This window comes from Myxocyprinus asiaticus, chromosome 36, assembly GCF_019703515.2.
Source record: "Myxocyprinus asiaticus isolate MX2 ecotype Aquarium Trade chromosome 36, UBuf_Myxa_2, whole genome shotgun sequence".
NCBI lineage: Eukaryota > Metazoa > Chordata > Actinopteri > Cypriniformes > Catostomidae > Myxocyprinus > Myxocyprinus asiaticus.
In genome coordinates, this window is record NC_059379.1 from 36,380,257 (window position 1) to 36,393,455 (window position 13,199).

Below are 13,199 nucleotides of genomic sequence, written 5' to 3' on the forward strand. Positions count from 1 at the left end.
TTCCAATCAGTAATAAAAGTTCAATATGATTTTCCATTTAACTGTGCATTAAATACATGGCCAACCTTTATTTGAAACATATTGTAAAAAATATTGTAAAACATTTTGAACATATTTCAAAATAGATTGCAAAATGTAGGCCACTACCTGGGCAAAAAAATTAATTTCTGTTATACATTTTATACATACTGTATACATTTAAATGTATGGACCATGGACGAGAACAAACTCTTATGTTTATGTTTTATGTTAATGTTTTAATAACTTATTTTATATTTTGGGCAGCAACACAATGCTGAAGTGATTTTGAAGTAAATAATGTCAGCTTCCACCCACGACCTGCACCTGAATCTGACAGTCAAACAGTAAAAATCTCATTTAACTCAAATGAGTAACTGTAAGTTACCAAAATGAAAATTATATTAGATTTAACAAGATGGGACATGCAGTTTTATTGTACAACACCTCTACTGTACAAAAATATTTAAGAATCAGTAGGTTATGAATATGCAATAATTTATTTAAATCAAGCACTGGGTTGATATAACCTTCTTCAGACTTCTCTATAGCCAGTGTTGGGTGTAATGCATTACTAATTAATTAATTACTGTAATTAAATTATATTTTCATTGAAAAAAGTAAAGTAAGGGATTACTCTTAATTTTCATCTGTTACTTATGTAATTGTGTTAAATACTGTATAGACTATAGAACAATTCTATATAAAACAATAGTGAATTTAAAATCAAAATATAACGTCTAATGTTAAAATGTATGTTTTCAATTTTAATGCAGCCCCCTTAAATTCTTTGACCATTTCATTAATAATTTATTTGATTTTATATGATTTATATGAAAGAATTAAAAGGAGAGTTCGGAGCCATCTATGAAGGGGTTCATTTGAAAGATTGTTTGAAGGGTGTTCACTATTTAGAGCTTTTGGAATTTAAATTTACAAAAATCTGTTCAAGATAAATTACTGAAATTATATGACATCTACACTACTTAATTTTAACTAATTTTTACACAAATCCCTATCTCTTGTTTTGTTGATCAGGTGATTGTGAAACTTTCCTGGAAGGCTGGTTTGTCAAGAGGTGAGATCATCACAACAAAGAAGGCCAGTTGTAATTTTAAATTTTTGAATTTTCAATCACATCTTCTTTTATGTTTTTAGTTTAGTTCGATTATCAGACTCTGTACATGAGCTTTCTTGTGCTATTTACGTCATATTTTCAATCCACAATCCACATCCACAGATGCTTAAACCTTATGAATTATACTTTCTTAAATTCTAAAATGTAAAATTCTGTACTTTAGGATTGTTACTTCCATTTTTGTGCATTTGTTTATATTGTTTGTTATGTTGATGTGTGGTTTAAACAGCGTTTTAGTATGGTATTAAGTGTAAAATATTTAAACAATAAACCTTATTTCTGTTTTTGTTTCAAGTCATTGCATAAGTTGTGGCAACAAAGAGAAAAGTGTTCCCTGTCATGGCTGCCCCCTCTTTTAAAGTCAGCTTTGCAGGCTGATATGAGCGGCCTCTCCATCCTTCCAGCAAGGCTGGCAAGCCCAGGTTGCATCTGGTGCCTTGGCTTGAGGCAGCAATATTTGCATCTGGTGATGTAGCTTGCCTAGATGTGTATATAGTGTATATAGTTTGTTTGCTTGCCACAGTATGAGACTGCACCATCCCCTCGTCGTCCACTGCAGTGATATTTACACTGGGCATCAATTAAAATGAACTGGGCTGGGAATATGGTGAAACCAGAGGTGAGTAGGACCATAAACATTCCCCAGGACCTCCAGATTATGAGACTGACTTCCCACGTGGCAAAAACACAGAAGTGTGCATACAAAATGTGCATACATATATTAATGCCTGGGTACTATTTAATCTTCTAGTATCATATTTAGACTATGCATTCGGAACAATGCCAAGAATATTTTGAAAGTGGTTTGGAAAAGAACTAATGCATGGCTAAAACTTTCAGGGCACTGATCTAACTGTGTACTTAAAAATATGCAAATAAGTTCCACACAAGGGTAGGCCATACTGTGGCTATTTCTGTTAACAACAGCCAGTCATGTTGCTGAAATGGAAAGGCAGCAGATTTTAATTCCCGCCTTACCGGAAAAAGATAAAGCTATCCCCAGATGGCCACACCTTTGTTCTGGGTTTCACTCCACCAGAGAGAACAACAGGTAGCTCAACGTTCTGAGTCTCCAGCCTGAGTGGTGAAAGACATAACAGTAACACCACATTCTGAGTCTCCGCTCCAGGAGGCAAAAAAGAATATTCCAACATCCAACATCTCCATCCAAGAGAGAAGTAGATCGAACAAGTACCAAGTTTTACTACAAGAGACTTTAGCAATGGCAAGTTTGGAGTCCCCATACCAGGGAGATTTTTACAGAAATACCAACGACAAGGTTAAGCTCTGGTTTAACTCCTACTATTAACCCTCCACCTCCCCAATCACCAAACCCACCCTGACTCTCAACGAACATCCCTGTGGTCTCATATGAGTATACACAAAAAAAAAAAAAAAATATATATATATATATATATATATATATATATATATATATATATATATATATATAATAATCATACACATTTATGCTTCTCTCTCCACAGCCCCTCACCGAGAGTCCTCCAAAAATGCCAAATAACTGCCCCATTTCCCATTAAACGAATCCCAGATCCCCAGCCTTCTACATGACACCTCCTCGAAAGCTGCCACCTTCCCCATCTCTGTGCACCAATTCCGAATTGAGGGCACTACAGCCGACTTCCATCCCCTTAAAGCGATCTGTCTGCCTGTCATAACACTGGTCAGGACCCAATTTTTTATGTGTTTATCCCCTATATTGATGACCGCCCCATCACCTAAAATACAGAGTCTAGGGCAAAATGAAATTTGAGTGCTCAATACATCACACATAAAACTCTGAACCTTCAACCAAAATTATTGGATTTTAACACACCACCAAAAAACATGGGTTGTGTCTCCATCTTCTGATTGGCATCGCCAGCAGGTGGGTGTGTCTTTAAGACCAAGCCTGTACAATCTAGAGGTCCAATAGAATCTATGTAAAATCTTGAATTGCACAAGGCACACTCTTGCATCTCTAGATACAGACTTGACATTTTTTAGAATCCTAGCACACACTCCTTCCTCCAATACCAAGTTTAAATCTTTCTCCCATAATCTCTTGATAGTAGTTAAAGCTCCATCCCACAGACTCTGAATTAGCAGGGAGTAATACACTGATGCCTCATGACCTTTTCCAAAAGCAGTTATCACCACTCCCAGAGTGTCTGCCATTTTAGGGGGATGTATGTTACTCCCAAAAATAGTACAGAGCATGTGGCACAGCTGTAAATACCTGAAAAACTGAGATCTAGGTATCCCAAAATGTTGAACCAAACCATCAAAAGATCTCAACACTCCGCTCTCGGGAGTCACGTGACGCCATGTGAAGAGCGGACGTGTAAACGACGAGCTCTGCGCACTTTGCTCGTTTTTAAAAAAAATTGGTATCATAAACCGGTGAGATTCGACACACCCTACTATATATCTGTTCTTTGAAGTCAACATGTCAAAGAATTCAAAATCCTCGGGCTCTGGAGATATTAAAAGACACTTACATGCTCAAGCTGAAACCTTTGACAGGCCCACAGACCAGGGACTCGGTTTGGACCGTGCAGCGGGAGAAATCCAGCGGCAACTGGCGAGCATGTCTATGATGCTGACGAAAGTTGTAGCTGACTTAGAAGACCTTGCTGTAATACGTCGATCGATTATTGCGATGGAAACGAAATTCTCTGAGTTGGTTAGAAGAATCGGGGATGTCGAGAGATGGATCGATTGGAGTCATCGGAGAGGGAATTATCTGCTAATCCACTAGTGGCCAAAATTGATTTGGAACACATTTTGGAAAAACTGGAGGATTTGGAGAACCGCAACAGGCAAAACAATGTCAGAATTTTTGGAATTCCAGAGCATGAAGAAGGCAGAAATATGGTGAAATTCCTAGACGAGCTCTTCCGAGTCTGCTCGACATAACAGGCCATAAGCTGGAAATTGAGCGAGCGCACAGTGACCCGGCTTGGAGATCGGCTGAGGGAGACAGGCCCCAATCAATTCTGGCCAAATTTCTGAGATCATCCGATAAAGATCTCATGTTGCACGAGGCGAGGAGCAAAGTAAGGCTTTCTTAGAAGAATCACAATATTTTCTTGTTCCCAGACTTTGCGAATTTGACAAGAGAGAAACGTGATCGATTCAAGGAATGCAAGAAACTCTTACAACAACGGAATATCGCTTTTGCACTGATGTTCTCGGCCAAACTTAGAATAGATACTAAGGATGGCTGCAAAATATTTACATGCCCACAACAAGCCTTGTCTTTCATAGGAACAAAGGGTGAGTAAACCATTTGGTGATTTTCATTTGGCCACCGAGTGGATTGACTCGACTGTCTGAGGAAGGATGGCCGCAAAATATTTACATGCCCACAATAAGTGATGTCTTCCATAAAATCAATGGACTGAGGAAGTCATGGTGTGGTTCTCATGTGGCCCCTGAGTGAACTGGACTCGCTCAATATACTCTTGACCGTCCGAGGAAGTTGGTCGCCTTTTTTATTTCTTTTTGTGCTGGTTCCGCCTAGCGGCTGGAGTTTATTTTGTGGAATAACACTCCTTCAGGACAGTTTGAGGATGAATCTGCTCGTTCATTGTGTTTATGCCTCCTATTGGGTGGAGTTTGTTTTGTGGAGTATTTTTTGCAGGACACTGGAATTATTATATCATCTGCTGAAGTCATGAAACAGCCAGCTCACTGAACATTCGTTGGTCTCTTCGAGGAAACTGAACATCTTTTTTGTGTGTGTGTGTGTGTGTGTGTGTGCTGGTCTGCTAGAGGCTGGAATTTGTTTTGTGGAGGAACACACCTTCGATACTATTTAGTGAATGAATCTACACGTTCTTTGTGTTTATTCTGCCTATTGGCTGGAGTTTGTTTTATATTCTATTTTCTGTTATGTAAATCTGTCTCATAAAATTTGTACAGAAGCACCGGACTTGAGCAATCCGAAGGCAAAGTTGTCGCGGGACTCTCGTAGGCATGCATGGACTTTTTGAGTTTAGAGAGATGGACGCCGGTTGGTGCTGTCGTGCATGGAGTTAATGTGCATGTTTTTCTTTTTTCTGTTTGTATCCCTGGTCTGCGACCCCATCTGGGGTATCAGCTTGAGCACGTAAGTGTCTTTTAATATCTCCAGAGCCTGAGGATTTTTAATTCTTTGACATGTTGACTTCATAGAACAGTTATATAGCAGGGTGTATTGAATCTCACCGCTTCATGACATAAAAAGTATTAAAAACTAGCAAAGTGCGCAGAGCTCGCCGTTCACATGTCCGACCCCACATGGCACCACGCGACTCTCTATTGACCTATTCATTAATATAATCCTTTAGTATATTAGTACCATCTTTTAGTTGTTGTTAGTTATTCTTGTTTATCTTTTTGTAAATAACATTTATTTTGACATCTGTGTCTTCCTTGTGTTGATAATACAGTAAGGGCTTTAAAGTGTAGGCTAGATCTTACAAACCCTTCAGATTGTTTAGATGATTGTGGGACAATTTACATATTTCTAATTTATTAAATGGTCCAATATATTAAATGGTCCATTTGGATCATTCTTATACTGTTAAGGTGATATTCCTTGGCTGGTGCCCTGAGGATGGAGGGAGGGTCCATCTGACATTCATAGTCACAAACACCTTTAGTGATATGTGATCAAAAATCACCACATACTTTGATGTCTTGTATGAGGCCCAGTTCATTTTAATTGGTGCCCAGTGTGATTGTCACTACACTACATTTAGTCTGCTCAGAGACATTCCCTTGAATATGATGTTGTAACTCCATCACAGCAGCCCAGAGGATCCTGTTATGGCTTCCCAGAGCTCCCTTTCATGACTTCCCATGAGATTACTGTTACAGCTGCCCAGATATTTCTGTCACAGCTACCCAGGGGCACCTGCTAGAACTGCCCAGACACTCCTGTCAGGACTGCCCCAAAGGTCCCTGTAAGGCTGCTCCAGAGGGTCCTATCAAGTCCATCCCAGAAGTTTTTGCTACGGCCGCCCCAAAAGTTCCTGTTAGACTGACGCATAGGTTCTGAGCATTGCTTGCCAAAAGGTTCCTATCAAGGCCGCTTCCTGCGATGGCCACTCAAAGCACCCTATCATGGCTGCCTTTGAGGTTTCTGTCACAGCCACCCAGAGGACCCTCAAAGAGAAGTTTCTGTCACAGATCCTGCCAAGGTAACCCAGAGGTTCTTGCTACGGTTGTCCAGATGCTCCTGTTACAATTACCCCAAAGGTTCTTAAAATGGCCAGCCCAGCAGTTCCTATCAAGGCTGCTCCATAGCCAAAAGTCCAGCCAAAGCTCCCTGTCACAGCTGCCCTTGAGGTTTCTGTCACAGCCACACAGAGTTTTCTGACATGGCCGCCCAGGTGTTCTTACTATGGCTGCCCAGAGGCTAAATTGGCTGACCCATAAGATCCTATCATGGCTGCCCATAAAGGATCCTGTCACAGCTACACCAAAGTTTCCTGCCATGGCTGCACCAGAGGATACTGTCACGGCTACCCAGAGGTTCCTGTCATGATCACCACAGAGGTTCCTTCCTTGGTTGCACCAAGTTTCCTGTCATTTCCAAACCAAAGGCTCATGTTGCTACAGCACTAGAACCCCCTGTAATCACAGAGCTCCTTGTTATGACCGTGGGAACCCTGCTAAATATTTGGGTACTGCATTGTGAAAGCAGACAAATGAATAAAATATGTACACATGCTTTGAATGAAGGTGGATTAGCTCATTTTAATGTTATGAATAAACTATGAAAAACTGTCCCACTAAATTGCACATTTTGTGAAACACTGAGTGTTCCTATCTGTCGCTCACTCGAAGTTGTGTCGATGTAGTGACACTAGGGGTCACTCTTGGGAGCCCGAGACACCTCTGGTCTTTGATAAAAGGCCAATGAAAATTGGCGAGCAGTATTTGCATGCCACTCCCCCGGACATACGGGTATAAAAGGAACTGGTATGCAACCACTCATTCAGATTTTCTCTTCGGAGCCAAACGGTCATGCTCACTGAGCTGAATTCCCACGACTTTTCATTCACATCTGCTGGATCTGACGGCGCATTTCAGCGGCTTCTCCCTCCTCTGCACTGGTGCACTGCAGAGAATGCCCCTGGGCGCTTCGACAGAAGTAAGAGTATATTTCTCTAAAAGAATATATTTCTCTAAAAGAGCGGCACACACGGAATGTCTTTTTAAAGATGCGTCTTTTTAAAGATGCCTTTCCTTTGTGTGTTATTCCTGGTTGCGCTCGTTATCTCTCGCCTTCTGATGGTCACAATCACTGTCTTACATGTCTGGGCACTGCTCACGCGGAGACAGCGTTCGTGGATGGGTCATGTACTCATTGTGAGAACATGTCCATGGCAACGATGCGGTCGCGGCTTACCTTCGTAAGAAAGCAAGCCACCCCAGAGGCTTCCCGCCTCGGTCCTTCTACCCATGGGTATGAGGCCAGCGCAGCTAGCACTGGGGGCGATTTGGGGACCTCAATGGGACCGCCTTCGCCGGGTATCCCTCCGCGGACCTCTCATTCCCCAGCATGCTCGTCTGCCCCGATTGGGCTTCCGGATGAGTCTGCCGGCTCATCTCACGGCGAGTTCGACCTCTTATTCAGAGCCCGCGAAGTGATGAGCTCTTGAGCGCAGCATCGGAGAGTGGGCTTGTCCAGTCAGACGTGGAAGCCTCAGCTGGGCTCCTCCCTTCGGGTGCAGTCGCCCGGTCACAGGCTGACGTGGAGATGACGACATGCTTTCCCGGTCAACCGTGAGCGTCGGGCTAGAGTGGAATCCTCTGCTCTCTCCTGAACCCTCACGGCTCGATGATTGGTTCCTGGGCTCGCGTCGCCGCTCAAAGCCACGCCCCACCCCGTTCCTTTCTTCCCGGAAGTGCATGCAGAGCTGACAAGGTCGTGGGAGGCACTTTTTACTGCCTGGTCCCGATCTTTCAGCTTCCCTGCCCTCACTACCCTCGATGGTGGGGCGGCCAAGGGGTATTCGGCAATCCCCCCGGTGGATAAAAGCGCTTGCGGTGCACCTATGCCCGCAGAGCGCCGCCACCTGGCACGGGTAACCAAAGCTCCCATCCAAGGCCTGTAGGTTTACGTCGCCTCTGACGGCCAAGGCTTACGGTGCCGCTGGACAAGCCACCTCCGCCCTGCACGCCATGGCTCTCCTGCAAGTCCGCCAAGGCGCTAAAGGAACTGCACGAGGGTAGTTCCTCCCCGGGATTGATGCAGGAACTGCGCTAGGCGACCAACCTCGCTCTCCGAGTGACGAAGGTCACGGCGTGGTGTCTCGGGTGGACGATGTCCACATTAGTGGTCCAGGAGCGCCATCTTTGGCTCAACCTGGTCGAGATGGGTGAAGCCGACAAGACACAGTTCCTTGCTGCCCCCATCTCCCAGGCTGGCCTATTTGGCGACACCGTCGAGGACTTTTCCCAGCAGTTCTCGACGGTGAAGCAGCAGACGGAGGCTATCCAGCATATCCTGCCACGGTGCAGCTCAAGATCCCGCACCCTGTCTGCTCGTCGCCAAGGGCGTCCCCCTGCTGTGACTGCACCGGCTCCGCTGCAGCCCACCCTTCGGCCCTGCCCCGGCGTGGAGCTCACCGCAGGAAACAGATGCCACCCGTCTCGCGGCCGCCAAGAACCCATGAAAGGCTTCAAAGCGCCCCTGAGACGGGCGACCCAGGGGCGACGAAACCCGCTGCTCTGGAGCTGGTAAGCAGACCACTCCATCCCCTGGTCGAGGGCCGGGAGGAGAATCTTTTGTTACCTTTGCATTTAATTGCGCTGCAATTAAAAACCCAAGAGTTCAGCAAGAGCGGTTTCCTTGTTCCCTGGGTCACGTATCCGGTGTGCACGGCCGTCATCACGACCACCGTCCACCACTCTATTTGGCAGATTTGCCGCTCCAGCGGCGGTCTCCCTGCCCGAGCGCCCAGCTGTGGCACAAATCCACCCCCGATGTGACAGTCTCCACGGGTCACGAGGACAGGCTTCTTCCTTCCCCGTCCCAGGCTGTTCCGGGGTGGTCACAAGGAGCCAGGTAAGTACTTCGATGTCCCTGAACTCAGCACGGCCACGACATGGTATGGCACCTCGAGCTCTGCCCCGCCACGAGGCCCCACCCGCCGGTACGTCCGACGAGATTGTCCCTTTGGTCCCCCCACGCGGAGCTTGGATGCGTGGCTTGTGCTTTCCAATCCGTCGCTATGGCTGATCCGGACCGTCCGACTCGGCTACGCGATTCAGTTCGCCAGGCGTCTGCCCGGGTTCAGCAGTATCCACTTCACACTAATCATCAAAGCTTGAGCAAAGAAACACACATTTAATTGCATCATCAGGACCCGCACTAACCGACTTCATGACAGCTTCTTCACCCAAGCAATCAGACTTTTGAACTCTTGATCTTTCACGATCAATATACATCAGCACTGCACTTTATTAATCTTATTATCTCACACTGGACTGTCTTAAATTATATTCTCTCTTAACAACGCACTGGCAACTGACTATCAAACGACAGCCTGAATGTCAATACAGTACAATACAACCTACTGTATATTTTATATATATTATATAGACTATTTTTATTGTATAATGTGTATTCTATATTGTGTGTATGTGTATTCTATATTGTGTGTATTGTATTCTGTACAATATTTTATATTGTGTGTATTGTATACTGTATATTGTATATTATTATTTGTATATTGTGTTGTGTGTAATTATGTGTATATTAGATATGTAAATTGTTTATTGTAAATTGGTATATGTCTCATCTATGTCTCATCACTGTCATGACTGCTATGTTGCTCGGAACTGCACCCAAGACTTTCACCCACTATTGCACTTGTGTGCAATGAAAGTGAAGTGAAGTGAAGTGAAGAATACAAAAATGAAGTAAATGTATTCAGCCCCGTTATGTTTCCAAGCACCTGTATTCAGAATACAGTTACTTTATAAAATTTTGTTAGAATACTTCTCTCATAATGTCCACAAAATAAGGCAGAAAGAAAAAAATATTGTAAATCAAGTGAGAAACTTTATTGTTTGTCTGAAGAGTGTTTCTGAACCACGCAGATGCAAGCTGCACACTCTCGCTCTCTCTTCCCCAGATCAGCAGCAGCGTGTGACTGCAGTATTGCCAGGCTTTCATGCCAAATTGGGCTCATTTGAAAACACAATTGTGGGTTAAAATTTTAGAATAGCGGGTTGTGTTTTTGGGATACTTTAAAAATGGACCGTGGTCACCAAAAGGTTTAATGTCAGGAACTAAAGAATGAAAATACAACGTCTTATTGGTATACAATGATTGCCAGATTGAATATAAGGCAACCGCATGGCACACCATTGTCTTAACAATCAGCGAGCTGTCAGCTGTGCACCAATACAGCCAGTAACATTCCCTTTCAATTCAGTCATGAATGCTGCATCATAGACACAATGGGGTTATCCCCGCAGGCACTGCTTTTGGTGTATCACTGCCAGTGCATGAAACGCACAACGTTGCGCTCTCGGCTCTCCCTCTTTCTGAGGGATGAGGCCGGTCCCTTCCCCTCTCACTATGCCGCTTCTGTGGCTCCTGAGGGACCACACAAGGGAGACATGAGAGGGCGGGATGTGCTGGATGAGTCTGAGGATGAGATTTTGCCGCGCAAGCCTCACATGTTTCCTCACCTCATCCACAAGCGTTTTCGCCCATGGAGTATGCCGGTGATGACCGGTGACAAATTAATTTTAAAAAGTACAATTAGCATTTTATTAATGTTGAGCTGTCACTATTGGAAATTTCATATCAACTACACATTTTAACACAAATTATTAACAACTGGAAACCTAAAAATTAAGCTGATTTACACATATAACAATGAAACGCTTGTATTATGAAGAAGTGCAGTGTGTTATAGCTGTCTGAATGTGATCTGCAGGTCCAATTTACCAACATTAGAGTGGCAGAAAAAAACACCTCACTAGCATTTTCACATAGTAAAGGGGTGCTGTAGACTCACACCATCAACTCTTGGTGAAAAATACTTCATCCATTTTGATCGACTCTTCTAGAGAAGGGTCTACAGTTGAGCTTTAATACAAACAGGAAGTTAGATGACAAAACTCGGAAGAGTGGAGAGCGGAAAACGGGCGGGCTGAATAAGTTGAATAGGTTTAATCTTTAAGTAAGTGGCAGACTATCTGTACACAGTGACAGACAAAAAACTGAGAGCCACCTTGACAAGGTACAGAATCAGAATCAGCATATTGCCAAGTATGCTTACACATACAAGGTATTTGTCTTGGTGACAGGAGCTTCCAGTGCACAACAATACAAAACAAGAAAAATAATAAAAATATTAAATAAATAAATACTGAATAGAAAAAAGTATACACAATAAGACAATATATATATATATATATACACAAATACACATATATACAGGGTTGGGAGGGTTACTTTTGAAATGTATTCCACTACAGATTACAGAATACATGCTGTAAAATGTAATTTGTAATGTATTTTGTTAGATTACTCAAGGTCAGTAACATATTCTAAATACTTTGGATTACTTCTTCAGCACTGGTAGATTTTTTCACTTGTTTTGACTATAAAAACTCTGCCAGTGCAGTAAGACAAAATACACATGTTAAAAATACATTCTCTGAAAAACCGAAATATCTTATGCAGTGTTGTTTCTAACACAAGATCAATCAAACTGGTCTTGTTTTAAGGATTTTTAGATATTTTTACAGGACAATAATACAAAAATTATTATCAAGAATATGATTTTTGCCCTAATATCAAAGGTCTTACTAGAAAAAAAGAAATTATGATCCAACGTGAATTTTCTTGATAGAAAATATGATCGTGTCTGGTAACATGTGCATGTAAAATGGCTAGAAATAGCATTTTAACTTAGCGTAAAGCTGACAATTTACACAAGGTTTATTTCTATTTCTTCTGCTCCAAACTTACTTCAGACTTACTTCTCTGTCTACTCGTATGAATGTAACATATCATAAGAAAGTGTTTCACCACTGTTCAAATGCACTTTGGATCACATCATTTATATGTATAAATGTTTTCCATCTGAAAGGACTAAATATTAAATGAAACAAATGACAATAAAATGCAAAGTAATCTTTTCAGTAATCAAAATACTTTTTGAATGTAACTGTATTCTAATTACCAATTATTTAAATTGTAACTGTAGTGGAATACAGTTACTTATACTTTGTATTTTAAAAATGTAATCCCGTTACATGTATTCTGTTACTCCCCAACCCTGTTTATATACATACACAAACACATACATACATACATACATACACAAACACATACACATACATAGTGCAAATCTAAAAACAAATCTGTTATATACAGTGCAAGGGAATGTAATTACAGACTCAGTGAACACAACCTCACTATAGAAATGGGCAGACACAGGAAAACATGGATGCCACAGGAAGAACGGTTGTGTCCACACTGTGATCAAAACAAAATCGAGACAGAGCTGCATTTTCTAACAGAATGCACAAAATACACAGCCACCCGGGAAAATGTTTACCACAAAATGAAACATATTTACAGCACATTTGACCATTTAACAAGCAATAAAAAAACTGCCCTACTTATTAGGAGAATACAAGGACTGCTGTGTGATAGCAGCACAATATGTGTCTGTCTGCCACAGAATGAGGGACAGAGTGAACTGACCCGAGACTGCATCTCCAACATACTTTGTCTCTTTCTAGTTTTTTAGTAATATTTTATTTTTACTTTATGTGTAACTTTAAACTTGTGTACATTTTTATTATGTAACATTATCCTTTTTACCTTATTTGTCAAGAGTACATTCGTTTTTCTTATATTATGGATTTTGTTTTGCACAGCTTTATTTGAATGCAGCTCAGCTATAAACGCTTTGGCAATACGAATGTAAAAATGCTTGTCATGCCAATAAAGCACCTTAAAACTGAAACTGAGAGAGAGAGAGAGAGAGAGAGAGAGAACAATCTAAAACAAATG